This window comes from Pristiophorus japonicus, chromosome 16, assembly GCF_044704955.1.
Source record: "Pristiophorus japonicus isolate sPriJap1 chromosome 16, sPriJap1.hap1, whole genome shotgun sequence".
Taxonomy (NCBI): Eukaryota; Metazoa; Chordata; class Chondrichthyes; family Pristiophoridae; genus Pristiophorus; species Pristiophorus japonicus.
The window spans coordinates 62,728,793-62,740,967 of NC_091992.1; the positions used below are offsets into that span (position 1 = coordinate 62,728,793).

General features: G+C 51.4%; 1 pseudogene; it reads right to left on the reverse strand.

The window, feature by feature from the left end:
* Nucleotides 1-472: 472 nt before the first annotated feature.
* LOC139227314 (5S ribosomal RNA) lies at nucleotides 473-581 on the reverse strand (annotated as a pseudogene).
* Between the last annotated feature and the right edge of the window lie 11,594 nt (nucleotides 582-12,175).

A 12,175-nucleotide genomic window follows, 5' to 3' on the forward strand; every position in this document is an offset into this window, starting at 1 on the left:
CATGCTTTGCTATGTCCGAAAATCCACTCCAACAGGTGTTGGAGGAGGATGGAGTGGTCAACCATGTCAAAGGCTGCAGACAGGTCAGGAAGGACAAGGAGGGATAGTTTACCTCAGTTACAGTCACAAAGGATATAATTTGTTACTTTGATAAGAGCCATCTAACTGCTGCTCTTTCTACATTATTCTCTGTTCTGTTGCTGTTTGTCCCTCCTAGTTTTCTCTGCACCTTGACTCTCCTCTCTGCTGCTGTGTCCTGGGGCCCTTCCAGCAGTGTGCGTTTCTTTGCTATCTTAATCTCATCTGCTTTTCCCCGTGTGTCGACCCTATTGTGTTTGTGCACCAGCAGGAGAATGTGCAGCAAAGAAATGGTCAAAGGAAAGAGAGAGAGAGAGTGTGAGTACCACAAAGGATGTGGATTGATTAACGGCAGTGTGAGTGTGTGGGGCCGTGAGCAGCCTGTGGCGGCAAAAGCCTACTGCACCTGGTATTCCCAGGCGGTCTCCCATCCAAGTATTAACCAGGCCTGACTCTGCTTAGTTTCCAAGATCAGGCATTTTCAGACTAGTGTGGCCGTAGGCATCAGCTGACTGGCTTTCTCTTCACTTAAACGTACACAGTCCTGTCAGTCATTCTTTTCACTTGTTTGTACATTCATAAATTCAGACAGCACAGATGCATTCATATTTCTTTATTTTTCTTCCTCCCCCTCCCACCACCATACTCTCTTCGCTCTCTGCCTTCCTTTAAAAAGGGAGAATGGGATAATCCAAATAATTACAGGCCAGTCAGCTTTACCTCAAGGGTCGCCAAATTATTGGAAAAAATTCTGATGCACAATATTAATCAGCACTTAGAAACCTACGCGTTAAGCAAGGACAGTCAGGAGGGATTAGTTAAGGGAAGGTTGTGTCTGACCCACTTAACTCCATTTTTTGAGGGGGGGGCGATGAGGGCAGCACCTTTGATGTGGTCGACATGGATTTGAGCAAGGCTTTTGACAAGGTCCCACGTGGAAGACAAGTCAGATCAGTAAAAGCCCATGGGATCCAAGGGAAAGTGGCACCCTGGATCCATAATTGGCTCAGTGGCAGGAAGCCAAGGGTAATGGTCGATGGGTGTTACTTTAACAGGAAGACTGTTTCCAGTGGGGTTCTGCAGGGCTCAGTACCAGGTCCCTTGCTTTTTTTTAGTATATTTCAAGGATTTGGACTTCAACGTAGGGGCATGATTCAGAAGTTCACAGATGATACAAACATTGGCCGTGTGGCTGATAATGAGGAAGAAAGCTGCAGACTGCAGGAAGATATCAATGGACTGGTCAGGTGGGTAGAAAAGAGGCAAATGGAATCCAATCCAGTGATGCATGAGGTCATGCATTTGGGGAGGGCTAACAAGACAAGGGAATACTCAATAAATCGTAGGACACTGAGAAGTGTATTGGGCCAGAGGGACCTTGAAGTGCATGTCCACAGATCCCCCAAGGTAGCAGGACAGGTAGATAAGAAGGTGAAGAAGGCATATGAGATACTTGCCTTTATTATCCAGAGCACGTAATGCAAGAACAGGGAGGTTATGCTTGAACTGTATAAAACCCAAGTTAGGCTATAACTCTTTTGGTTGGTTGCAATCAAATTAAACAAATAAGTCAAATGCCACCCTGATTAAAGGGGGAGGACACTCCAAGCATTTTACGTGCCCTATTTTTGCTTTTTTTTCCTTTTTTTTGTGGTTTTTCTTTTGTGTTTTTTTTTAAAAAAGAGCACCGAGAGGCAAATTATACAAGTGCCCCCTGACTTGTGGGGTACTAAAACCGGCAATAAAAACAAATTAAACTTTAAAACATATAAAATCAAATTAAAATTTGGTTGCCGGGGGTGATGATGCACTCCAGTCCATCCGGCGCCCACCTCTCGTGGAAGGCCGCGAGCGTACCGGTGGACACCGCGTGCTCCATCTCCAGGGACAACCCTGGCTCGGATGTAACCGCGGAAGAGAGGCAGATAGTCAGGCTGAACGACCCCCTCGACCGCCCGCTGCCTGGACCGGCTCATGGCATCTTTGGCCGTGCCCAGGAGCAGTCCTACGAGGAGGCTCTCGGACCTACTCGCTCCCCTCCGCTCCCCTCCCAAAGATCAGGAGTGTGGGACTGAAGTGCAACCAGAATTTGAAGAGCAGCCCCTTTAAATAATGGAACAGGGGCTGCAACCTCGCACATTCGATAAAAATATGGAACACGGACTCTTCCAGACCGCAGAAATTGCAGGCGGCCTGGGAGCCCGTGAACCGGCTTAAAAATTTATTGCACCGGACTGCTCCATGCACCACCCTCCAGGCTAAGTCCCCGATAAATAGTGGGAGGATTCCCGCATAGAGTGCCCTCCATCGGGGACCCCCGCCTCCTCCGGACGGTAAGATGGTACGCCATGGCGTGTCCGGATGGCAGGCGAGGATGGCAAAATTGAGGGTGTGCAGGAGCAGCCCATACAGGAAACCCCTCCACGCGGAACTGAAAGGCACGGAGGGGATTTCCCCGAGGTGGCTCAAGTTGTGAGGCGCCGGCTCCCGAGGGAGGTTTCGGGGTTTGGCACCGATGAGGAATTCCATCCGGATGGGGGTCAGTTCGGACAGGATCTCCCCACGTGCTTGAGCCTCCTCGACACACCTAATGGAGTCAGGGCCCAGAGCTGTTTTTAGCGACTCGATGGCATCGACCGCGCGGCGGACGTCGGCCCAGTTTCAGCGCCGCGCCAGCACGTCTGGCGCCATCCAGCCCGCTCCTCCGCCATCGAGCAGGTCCCTGACCCTGGTCACCTCACCAGCCACAGCCCTCTCGTCCCCCTGCTACCTAAAACTTCGGTCGTGGAGGTACGGATTCCTGAGCAGCGGCTCCTGCAGGATAGCCGCCACTCTAGCCGGTGGAGAGCTGCGCTTGGTGGAGACTTTGTTCCAGACCCTGATGAGTTCCCTGTAAAAGACAGGCAGCTCCTGGACGGCGGTCCTGACGTCCCCCAAGCTCACAAACAGGAGCTGCGTGTCATAATTGAGGCTGTGCTGCTGGTGGAAGAAATACGTCGCCAGCGCACGCCACCTAGGAGGGGGCTCGACGTAAAGGTATCTCTGCAGGGTCTGAAGACGGAAAGACGTTAGCTGGGTGCTGACACACACCAACGACTGCCCGCCCTCCCCAAGCTGGAGACTCAAGACCGCGGCAGAGACCCAGTGCTTCCTGTTGTTCCAGAAGAAGTCCACCAGCTTCGTCTGTATCTTGGCGACAAACGCAGGGGGAGGGGTCAAAGTGACCAGCCGGTACCACAACATTGTGGCCACCAGCTGCTTTATGACTAGCGCTCGACCCCTGTAGGACAGCACTCGGAGCAGTCCTGTCCAGCGCCCCAGGCGAGTGGCGACCTTGGCCTCCAGCTCTTGCCAGTTCGCCGGCCAGGCTTTCTCGTCGGGGCTAAGGTAGACTCCCAGATAGAGGGTCGTGCTCCAGGCAAAAGGCCTGAGCTCCTCCGACAGGGAGTCCACCCGCCACTGACCCACCAGGAGTCCGGAACATTTCTCCCAGTTGATCCTGGTGGAGGCTGCGGCCGAGTAAATCTCCTGGCACTCACGCATCCTCCGCAGGTCAACGGGATCCTCTACCGTGAGGAGCACGTCATCGGCATAAGCCGAGAGGACGCCTCCACGCCCGGCCCTTGCAGAGCCAGTCCCGTCAACCTCGTCTGCAGGAGGTGCAGGAAAGGCTCCACGCAGATGGCATATAACTGGCCGGACATGGGGCATCCCTGGCGCACCCCTCTCCTAAAGCGAAGGGGCACCGTCAAGGACCCGTTAACCTTAATTAGGCACTCCGCAGTGGCGTACAAAAGTCGGATCTGGGCGACGAAATGCGTCCCGAACCCGAAAGCGCGCAGAGTCCCGAACAGGTAGTCGTGATCCACCCTGTCGAACGCCTTGTCGAGGGATAGGAAGGCGACCGACAGACCAGTCTCCTGGGAATGATGGATGAGGTCCCGGACCAGATGGATGTTATCGTGGATTGTCCGGCCCGGGACCATGTAAGACTGGTCGGGGTGGATCATGTGGTCCAGCATGGCGCCAAGGCGAGCAGACATCACCCCGGCGAAGATTTTATAGTCCATGCTGAGGAGGCAGACAAGTTCTTAAGTAGGCGGAGATCGCCCTTCTTAGGCAGCAGGACGATGACTGCCCTGAGCCAAGAGAGGGGCATCTCCCCGGTTGCGAGACTTTCCCCCAGGACGTCCCAGAACGCCCTGTGGAACTCCACGGTCAGACCGTCCAGCCCTGGGGCTTTTCCCCTCGAGAGCCGGGCGAGGGCGCCGGTCAGCTCCGCCAGGCTTAGCGGAGATTCCAGATTTTCGGCGCCCTCCGGGCCGACCTTCGGCAGGTCCTCCCACAAAACTCTACGCGCTTCCTCACTGGACGGCTCCGGAGAGAACAGAGCCCCGTAATATTCTCGGGCCCTGTTGTTGACGCCCTCCGGATCAGAGACGAGAGAGCCGTCATCGACCAGCAGCATCAAGAGCTGCTTACGGACCCCCTGTCTTTTTTCCAGTGAGTAGAAGAAGGGGGAGCCGCGGTCCAGATCCCGCAGGAACCGGATCCGCGACCTCACGAACGCTCCTTGGGACCCGACGAGCTGCAGGTCCTTCAGCGCGACCTTCTTCGCTTCGTACACCGTCCTCAGGGCCGGGTCCTCGATGACTTGACCGAGACGGGATTCCAGATCGAGCACCTCTTTTTCTCGCTGCCCGACCTTGGCCCCCCGCCTCTTAGTCGATCCCCTCGCATACTCTTGACAGAAGAAACGGACGTGAGCCTTGCCCACGTCCCACCATAGCCTCAAGGAGGGGAAGCCCCCCTGCTTCCTTCTCCAGTCAGCCCAGAAACGACGGAACGAGTCCTGGAACCGCTCGTCCTCCAGCAGCAGGTTGCTAAAATGCCAGTACGCGGACCCCGTCCTTGCGCGGAGCGAAGCGACCTCCGCCCACGCCAAGTGGTGGTCCGAACATGGCGCCGGCCGCATGGAGGCCACCAGAACACGGGAGACGTATGCCCGAGACACGTAATGGCGGTCGATTTTGGACCATCCTCTTCCAGGCCTCACCCAAGTAAAGGTGCTGGAGTCGGGACGGAGATTTCGCGCAAACAAACAAACTGCAAGCCCCGCCCTTCATTGCCTTGCATTAAGCCACAAAACGACCATAGTCTCACCCGCTCGACACCCAAACCTCTCACTTGGGCAAAAACGTTGCTCTCTGATGCCTCAAAACAGACAATCGGGGAGCAGTCTTATCTCCCGGGTAGTGTTGCCAACTCTGGCTGGAGACATTCCTGGAGGAGTGATCACATGACCATCTCGCCAGATGACATCTGACCATGTACTGCCTGATCACGTGACACCCGGTCACACGACCTCTACAAATGTTGTTACATTGTAGCCAGGAATGTTTAATTCCCATTCCTGTCCATTTTTCAGCCAGGTCTCCGTGATAGATAGCAACTCCATCATAACCCCATGTCACAACATTCCCAATACATGACATCTGACCCGAACACTCCCTTCCCCACTCACTCTCTTTCTCTCTCGGTGCTATGCTTTGCACAGAAACAATCCCTACCATTTATTGCCTTGCCTCAGGTTTTAAAAGTATCTTCGGGTCACCATTTACTCGCTCCCCAATCACTCACCTCACCTGGTTACCGTGCAGGACCAGGAAGTACTGCACTCCTTCCATTGTCTCGAATTCCATGCTATACGGCAGTAACCTCACCCCCTCTGGGAACCGCACCTTCACATAACGGGTTCCAATCGGCTACCCACCTTCCTGGATAATATCTCCTCTCTATTGCCCAGCAGATTTTAATCTCTCATGGCTCCAATTCATTTATTAACACATCGACCTCAACATAAACGGGTAGGTTTAAGAATGAGACCAGCACCTCTTCAGAATACAGCAGAGATACATCCAAGAACTTATCTCCAACCTTCAAACTCAGTAAATGTCTTTCCACCTCCTCTGGGCCACTGCCCGTCACCTCAAACCCAACGTTGAGCTTTGGTGGGCCGGCAAAGCAGCTTCCCTCGCCGCAGTCCTCGTGCACAGCCTGGATAATATCCCAAGCTCGTGTCCCCTTATCATCGCACTGAACCACCACCGTGTTCCTCTTCCCAAACCTCCTGGAGTCCTGGCCCCAATCCTTGGGCCGTTTATTCCCTTCCCCCAACAATTTCTCCCCTGATTAAATCTATTGTGGGAATATTGTCCTGTGAGGGGCCGGGCACTCCGAGCCCCTCTGCAACAATCCGGCTGTTTCTGGAACAAAAGGTCCCAAACTCCCAAAAAACAACCCAAAAACCCATCACCAACTTTTCCCAAACTCCCTCCAGTAATCAGGCTCCAAGCAGCACCTGCTCACTCCAGCCCCTCCCACAGCCCTCTGAGCATGCTCAGACCAGTGCGCTCAGAGGCATTGGCTGACTGGCTGTCTCTTTACTGAAAGGCACACAGTCCTGTAGCTCATTGTTCTTTGTTAGCCTATATATTCATAGAAGCATACAGCACAGAATTTCTAGGTTTTCCTGCCCCCATCTCCCACTCTCTCTCTCTCAGGCTCACTGCCTCCCACAGAAACAAACTACAAGCCCTTCATTGCCTCGCCACAAGCTTCAAAAGTACCTTTGTTTCTCCATTCTAACACTTCCCTCCCCTCCCCTCCCCAAATCTCTCACTTCGGCAAAACACTGCTCCCTGATGCCTCAAAATACAGAATCAGGGAGCAGCCTTTTCTCCCGGGTAGTGTTGCCAACTCTGGTTGGAGCCATTCCTGGTGGTGTGGTCATGTGACTATCTCACCACATGAGATCGGACCATGTGATGCTTGATCACGTGACATCAGGTCACACGTGATTTACACATGTTATTACAATGCAGCCAGGAATGTTTAATTCCCATTGCTGCCCATGTTTAAGCCAGGTCTCCGTTACAGCCATTATATCATAACCCCATTGGGCAACTTGCGCATGCAACTCATCAGCCTTATTTGTAACACTTGTCGCATTAACACATGGGCATTGCAGCAGCATGCAAGATAGCTTTGCTTTTTACAACAACAACTTGCATTTATATAGCACCTTTAAAGTAGTAAAACGTCCCAAGGCACTTCATAGGAGCGGTATAAAACAAAATTTGACACCAAGCCACATAATGAGAAATTAGAGCAGATGACCACAAGCTTGGTCAAAGAGGCAGGGTTTAAGGGGCAACTTAAAGGAGGAGAGAGAGGTAGAGAGGCAGAGAGGTTTAGGGAGGGAATTCCAGAGCCGAGAGCCCAGGCAGCTGAAGGCATGGCCACCAATGGCTGAGTGATTAAAATCAGGGACGCTCCCAAGAGCCAGATTTAGAGGAGCGCAGATATCTCTTGGGATTTGTGGGGCTGGAGGAGATTACAGAGATAGGGAGGGGCGAGGCCATGGAGGGATTTGAAAACAAGGATGAGAATTTTAAAATCAAGGCGTTGCTTAACTGGGAGCCAATGTAGGTCAACAAGCACAGGGGTGATGGGTGAGCGGGACTTGGTGCGAGTTAGGACACTGGCAGCAGAGTTTTGGATGACCTGAACAGAGGGTAAAATGTGGAGGCCAGTCAGGAGTGCGTTGGAATAGTCGAGTCTGGAAGTAACAAAGATGCGGATGAGGGTTTCACCGCAGATGAGCTGAGTCAGAACAGGATCGGGAGATGTTACGAAGGTGGAAATAGGCGATCTTAGATATGGCGCGGATATGTGGTTGGAAACTCATTTCAGGGTCAACTATGAAGCCAAGATTGCGAACAGTCGAGTTCAACCTCAGGCAGATTCTAGGGAAAGTGATGGAGTTGGTGGCTGGGGAATGGATTTTAGCATGGGAACCAAAGACAATGGCTTCAGTCGTCCCAATATTTCTGCTCATCCAGTACTGAATGTAGAGACCGTGAAGGTGTCGAGAGAAGTGGTGGTGAGGTAGAGCTGGGTGCCATCAGCGTACATGTGGAAACTGACCCTGTGTTTTCAGATGATGTCGCCGAGGGGCAGCGTTTAGCTGAGAAAAAGGATGGAGCCCAAGGATAAATCCTTGGGGGACTTGAGAGTTAACAATGCAGGGGCCGGAAGAGAAGCCGTTGCAGGTGATTCTCTGGCTACCATTAGTAGATAAGAATGGAGCCAGTCGAGTGCAGTCCCACCCAGCTGGACATCGGTGGAGAGGCGTTGGAGGAGGATGGAGTGGTCAACCGTGTCAAAGGTTGCAGACAGGTCAGGAAGGACGAGGAGGGATAGTTTACCTCAGTTACAGTCACAAAGGGTATAATTGGTCACTTTGATAAGAGCCTGCTGCTCTTTCTACATTATTCTCTGTTCTGTTGCTGTTTGTCCCTCCTAGTTTTCTCTGCACCTTGTCTCTCCTCTCTGCTGCTGTGTCCTGGGTTCCCTCCAGCAGTGTGCGTTTTTTTGCTCGATGATCAGAGGAGATCGGGCGTTTTCAGACTCGTGTGGCCGCAGGCATTTGTTAATTCTTCACTTAAAGGCACACAGTCCTGTCACTCATTCTTTTTTCCTCATCTATACATCGACAGCCTGTCGAGCTCAGTTCTGGCGACTTTATCTCCCCGCTCCCATCCTGCTGCCCCTTTCAAGCTCCTGCCTCTTGCTCGCTCCCCTAGTCTTGTGTGGGGTTGGGTCAGGCCAGGGATCAGGTGCGGTGTTCGGCCTCAGAGCCAGGCCTTGGCGGGCCCGATTGAATCCATTGGCGGGCCGGTTAGATCTCGCGGGCCGTATTTTACCCGCTACTGATTCAAACCCACCCACAAGGCACTGGTTAAGCTGCCCGCAAGGATACTGGTGCAAGGTTGTGTTGCCAACTCTGGTTGGAGCTATTCCTGGAAGTTTGATCAAGTGACCTTCTCACCATGTGACATCTGACCATGTGATTCCTGACCCTTGACATCTGACCCGAACCACCCCTTTCCTTTCCCTCTCTTTCAGCGCTCTGCCTCCCACAGAAACAAACTACAAGTCCGATCCTTCATTTCCTTGCCTCAATCTTCAAAAGGTTCCTCAGTTTCACCATTTACTCACCCTCCACCCCAAATTACTCCCTCACACCACCCCCAACTCTCTCACTTGGCCAAAAACACTGCTCCCTGATGCCTCAAAATACAGACAATCGGGCAGCAGCCTTTTCTCTCGGGTCGTGTTGCCAACTCTGATTGCAGCCATTCCTGGAAATGTGGTCATGTGACCATCTTACCACATGACATCTGACCATGTGATGCCTGATCACATGACATCTGGCCACACTACTTCTACAAAGGTCATTATATTGTATCCAGGAATGTTTATGTCATGTATGTACATGTTGCTTTCAGCCACCAGATGACGTCATTGTTGGAGGCCACTGAACAGCACGTACATGGTGCTGCTCGGGTATAAAAGGCCGGCCATTTTCTGAGTCAGGTACTTTGGGCCGTAATAAAGCAGAGCCAAGGGTGTACCTTGTTAAGTTAAACAGTACTCAGTGTGTACCTTTTTTTGCATTCTTGGTAGTCTGTCGTATCCAACAAAGACGTTTGATGTGCTAATCATCAATGGCATGTGTCTTCAAGTGGCTGTATCGGCCAATTCTGGATGCACATAGTCTCTTGCACACCGGACAAGGGAAGTTCGATGTGCCTGATGCTGACAGTACTGCCACCTGATGTCGTCTATCTCTAGTGTCCCGCAGGCGTTGACATCGGCTTTCTTCGAAGGTCTGGCAGGCAGTCCTCGTGAGGGTTCGCCACTGGATTTTATTAGCTGCTGTATTCTCGAGGTCCTTTGGTCGGATACCAGAGTACTGGAGGTTAGTCTTGATGCAACCTTTGTAGCGCTTGCGGGGGCGCCCCTGGTGTGTTTGACCTTCACAGAGCTCGCCGTGAAGAAGCTGACGAGGGATCCTTGACTCATCCATGCGGATAACATGCCCAGCCCACCGGAACTGGGCTCGCATGATCATCACCTCAATGCTAGTTGATTGTGCTCTCTCCAGAATCTCAACGTTTGACACTCGGTCTTACCAGCATATGTGGAGTATAGATCGGAGACTGCGCATGTGGAAAGCTTCCAACTTTTGATGTGATGCCTGTAGGGTGTTCAGGTCTCACATCCATAAAGGAGAGATGAGAGAACAGGCTGATGTCTCACAGACCGCTCATCGGCAACACCATATAGAAGTGGACAAAGCTCAAACAGATGGTGACAGACTCAGCAAAGACAACTCTTGGACTTAAAAAGAAGGTACACCAAGACTGGTTCGATGAAAACAATGTTGAGATCTGCAAGACGCAGGATGAAAAGAAAAAAGCATACCTAGAATGACAAAATGACCCTCAATTTCCAAGAGGGACTGCAACAGACACATGCAGAGCAAAGCACAAAGAGACCTTTGCCAGATGCAAGATAAATGGTGGCAGACGAAAGCAGAAGAAGTGCAACATTATGCTTATGCTGAAACTCACAAGACCAAGATGTTCTTCAGCGCCATCAAGTCAATCTATGGACCATTAAAACCCAGCACTACTCCACTCCTTTCAGCAGATGGCAGCACTTTGATCAAAGACAGGACTGGCAAAAATGAGAAGTGGAGTGAACACTTCAGTAATCTTCTTAATCGACCTTCAACAGTGAACGAAGAAGCACTTGACTCCATACCCCAGCAACCTATCAAAGAAGATCTTTATTGCATACATAACAATTTCATTCCCATTCCTGCCCATGTTTAAACCAGGTCTCTGTTATAGCCACTATATCATAACACCATGTGGCAACTTGCTCCTCCAATCATCAACCTTACTTCTAACACACGAGCATTGTTACAGCATGCTGGTTGGCTTTGCTTTTTCCAACAACAACAGCTTGTATTTATATATCACCTTTAACGTAGTAAAACGTCCCAAGGCGCTTCACAGGGAGGAACGTGAAAACAAGAATCAGAATTTTAAAATCGAGGCCTAGCATAACCGGGATCTAATGTAGGTCAGCGAGCACAGAGGTGATGGGTGAAAGGGACTTGGTGCAAGTTAGGACACAGGCAACAGTGTTTTGGATGACTTCAAGTTTATGTTCGGGTAGAATGTGGGCGGTCAGGAGCCAGGAGTGCATTGGAAAAGTCAAGTTTAGAGGTAGCAAAGGCGTGGATGAGGATTTCAGCAGCAGATGAGCTGAGGCAAGGGCAGAGACGGGCGATGTTACGGAGGTGGAAATAGGCGGTTTTAGTTATGGTGCAGATATGTGGCCGGAAACTCATTTCACCATCCACTATGAGTCTAAGATTGTGAACAGTCTGGTTCAGCCTCAGACAAGTTCTAGGGAGAGGGATGGAGTCGGTGGCTAGCGAATGGACTTTGTGCTGGGGACCAAAGACAATGGCTTCAGTCGTCAAAATATTTGGTTGGAGGAAATTTCTGCTCACCCAGTACTGGATGTCAGACAAGCAGTGCGACAATTTAGAGACAGTGGAGGGGTGGAGAGAAGTGGTGGTGAGGTAGAGCTGGGTGTCGTCAGCGTACATGTGGAAACTGAATGTGTGTTTGTGGATGATGTGGCTGAGACGCAGTGTTTAGATGAGAAAAAGAAGGGGGCCAAGGATAGATTCTTGGGGGACACCAGAGGTAACAGTGAAGAGAAGCCATTGTGGGTGATTCTCTGGCTACGATGACATAGATAAGAATGGAACCAGGCGAGTGCAGTCCCACCCAGCTGGACATCGGTGGAAAGGGACTGGAGGAGGATGGAGTGGTCAACTGTGTCAAAGGCTACAGACAGGTCAGGAAGGATGAGGAGGGATAGGTGGACGAATTAACTGTACAGATAGCAGTTAACGGATATGATGTAATTGGCATCACGGAGACATATTTCTAGGGTGACCGAGGCTGAGAACTCAACATACAGGGATATTCAACATTTAGGAAGGACAGACAGAAGGGAAAAGGAGGTGGGGTGGCATTGCTGGTTAAAGAGGAAATTAATGCAATAGTAAGGAAGGACATTAGCTTGGATGATGTGGAATCGGTATGGGTGGAGCTACGGAATACCAAAGTGCAGAAAATGCTAGTGGGTGTCGTGTACAGACCAC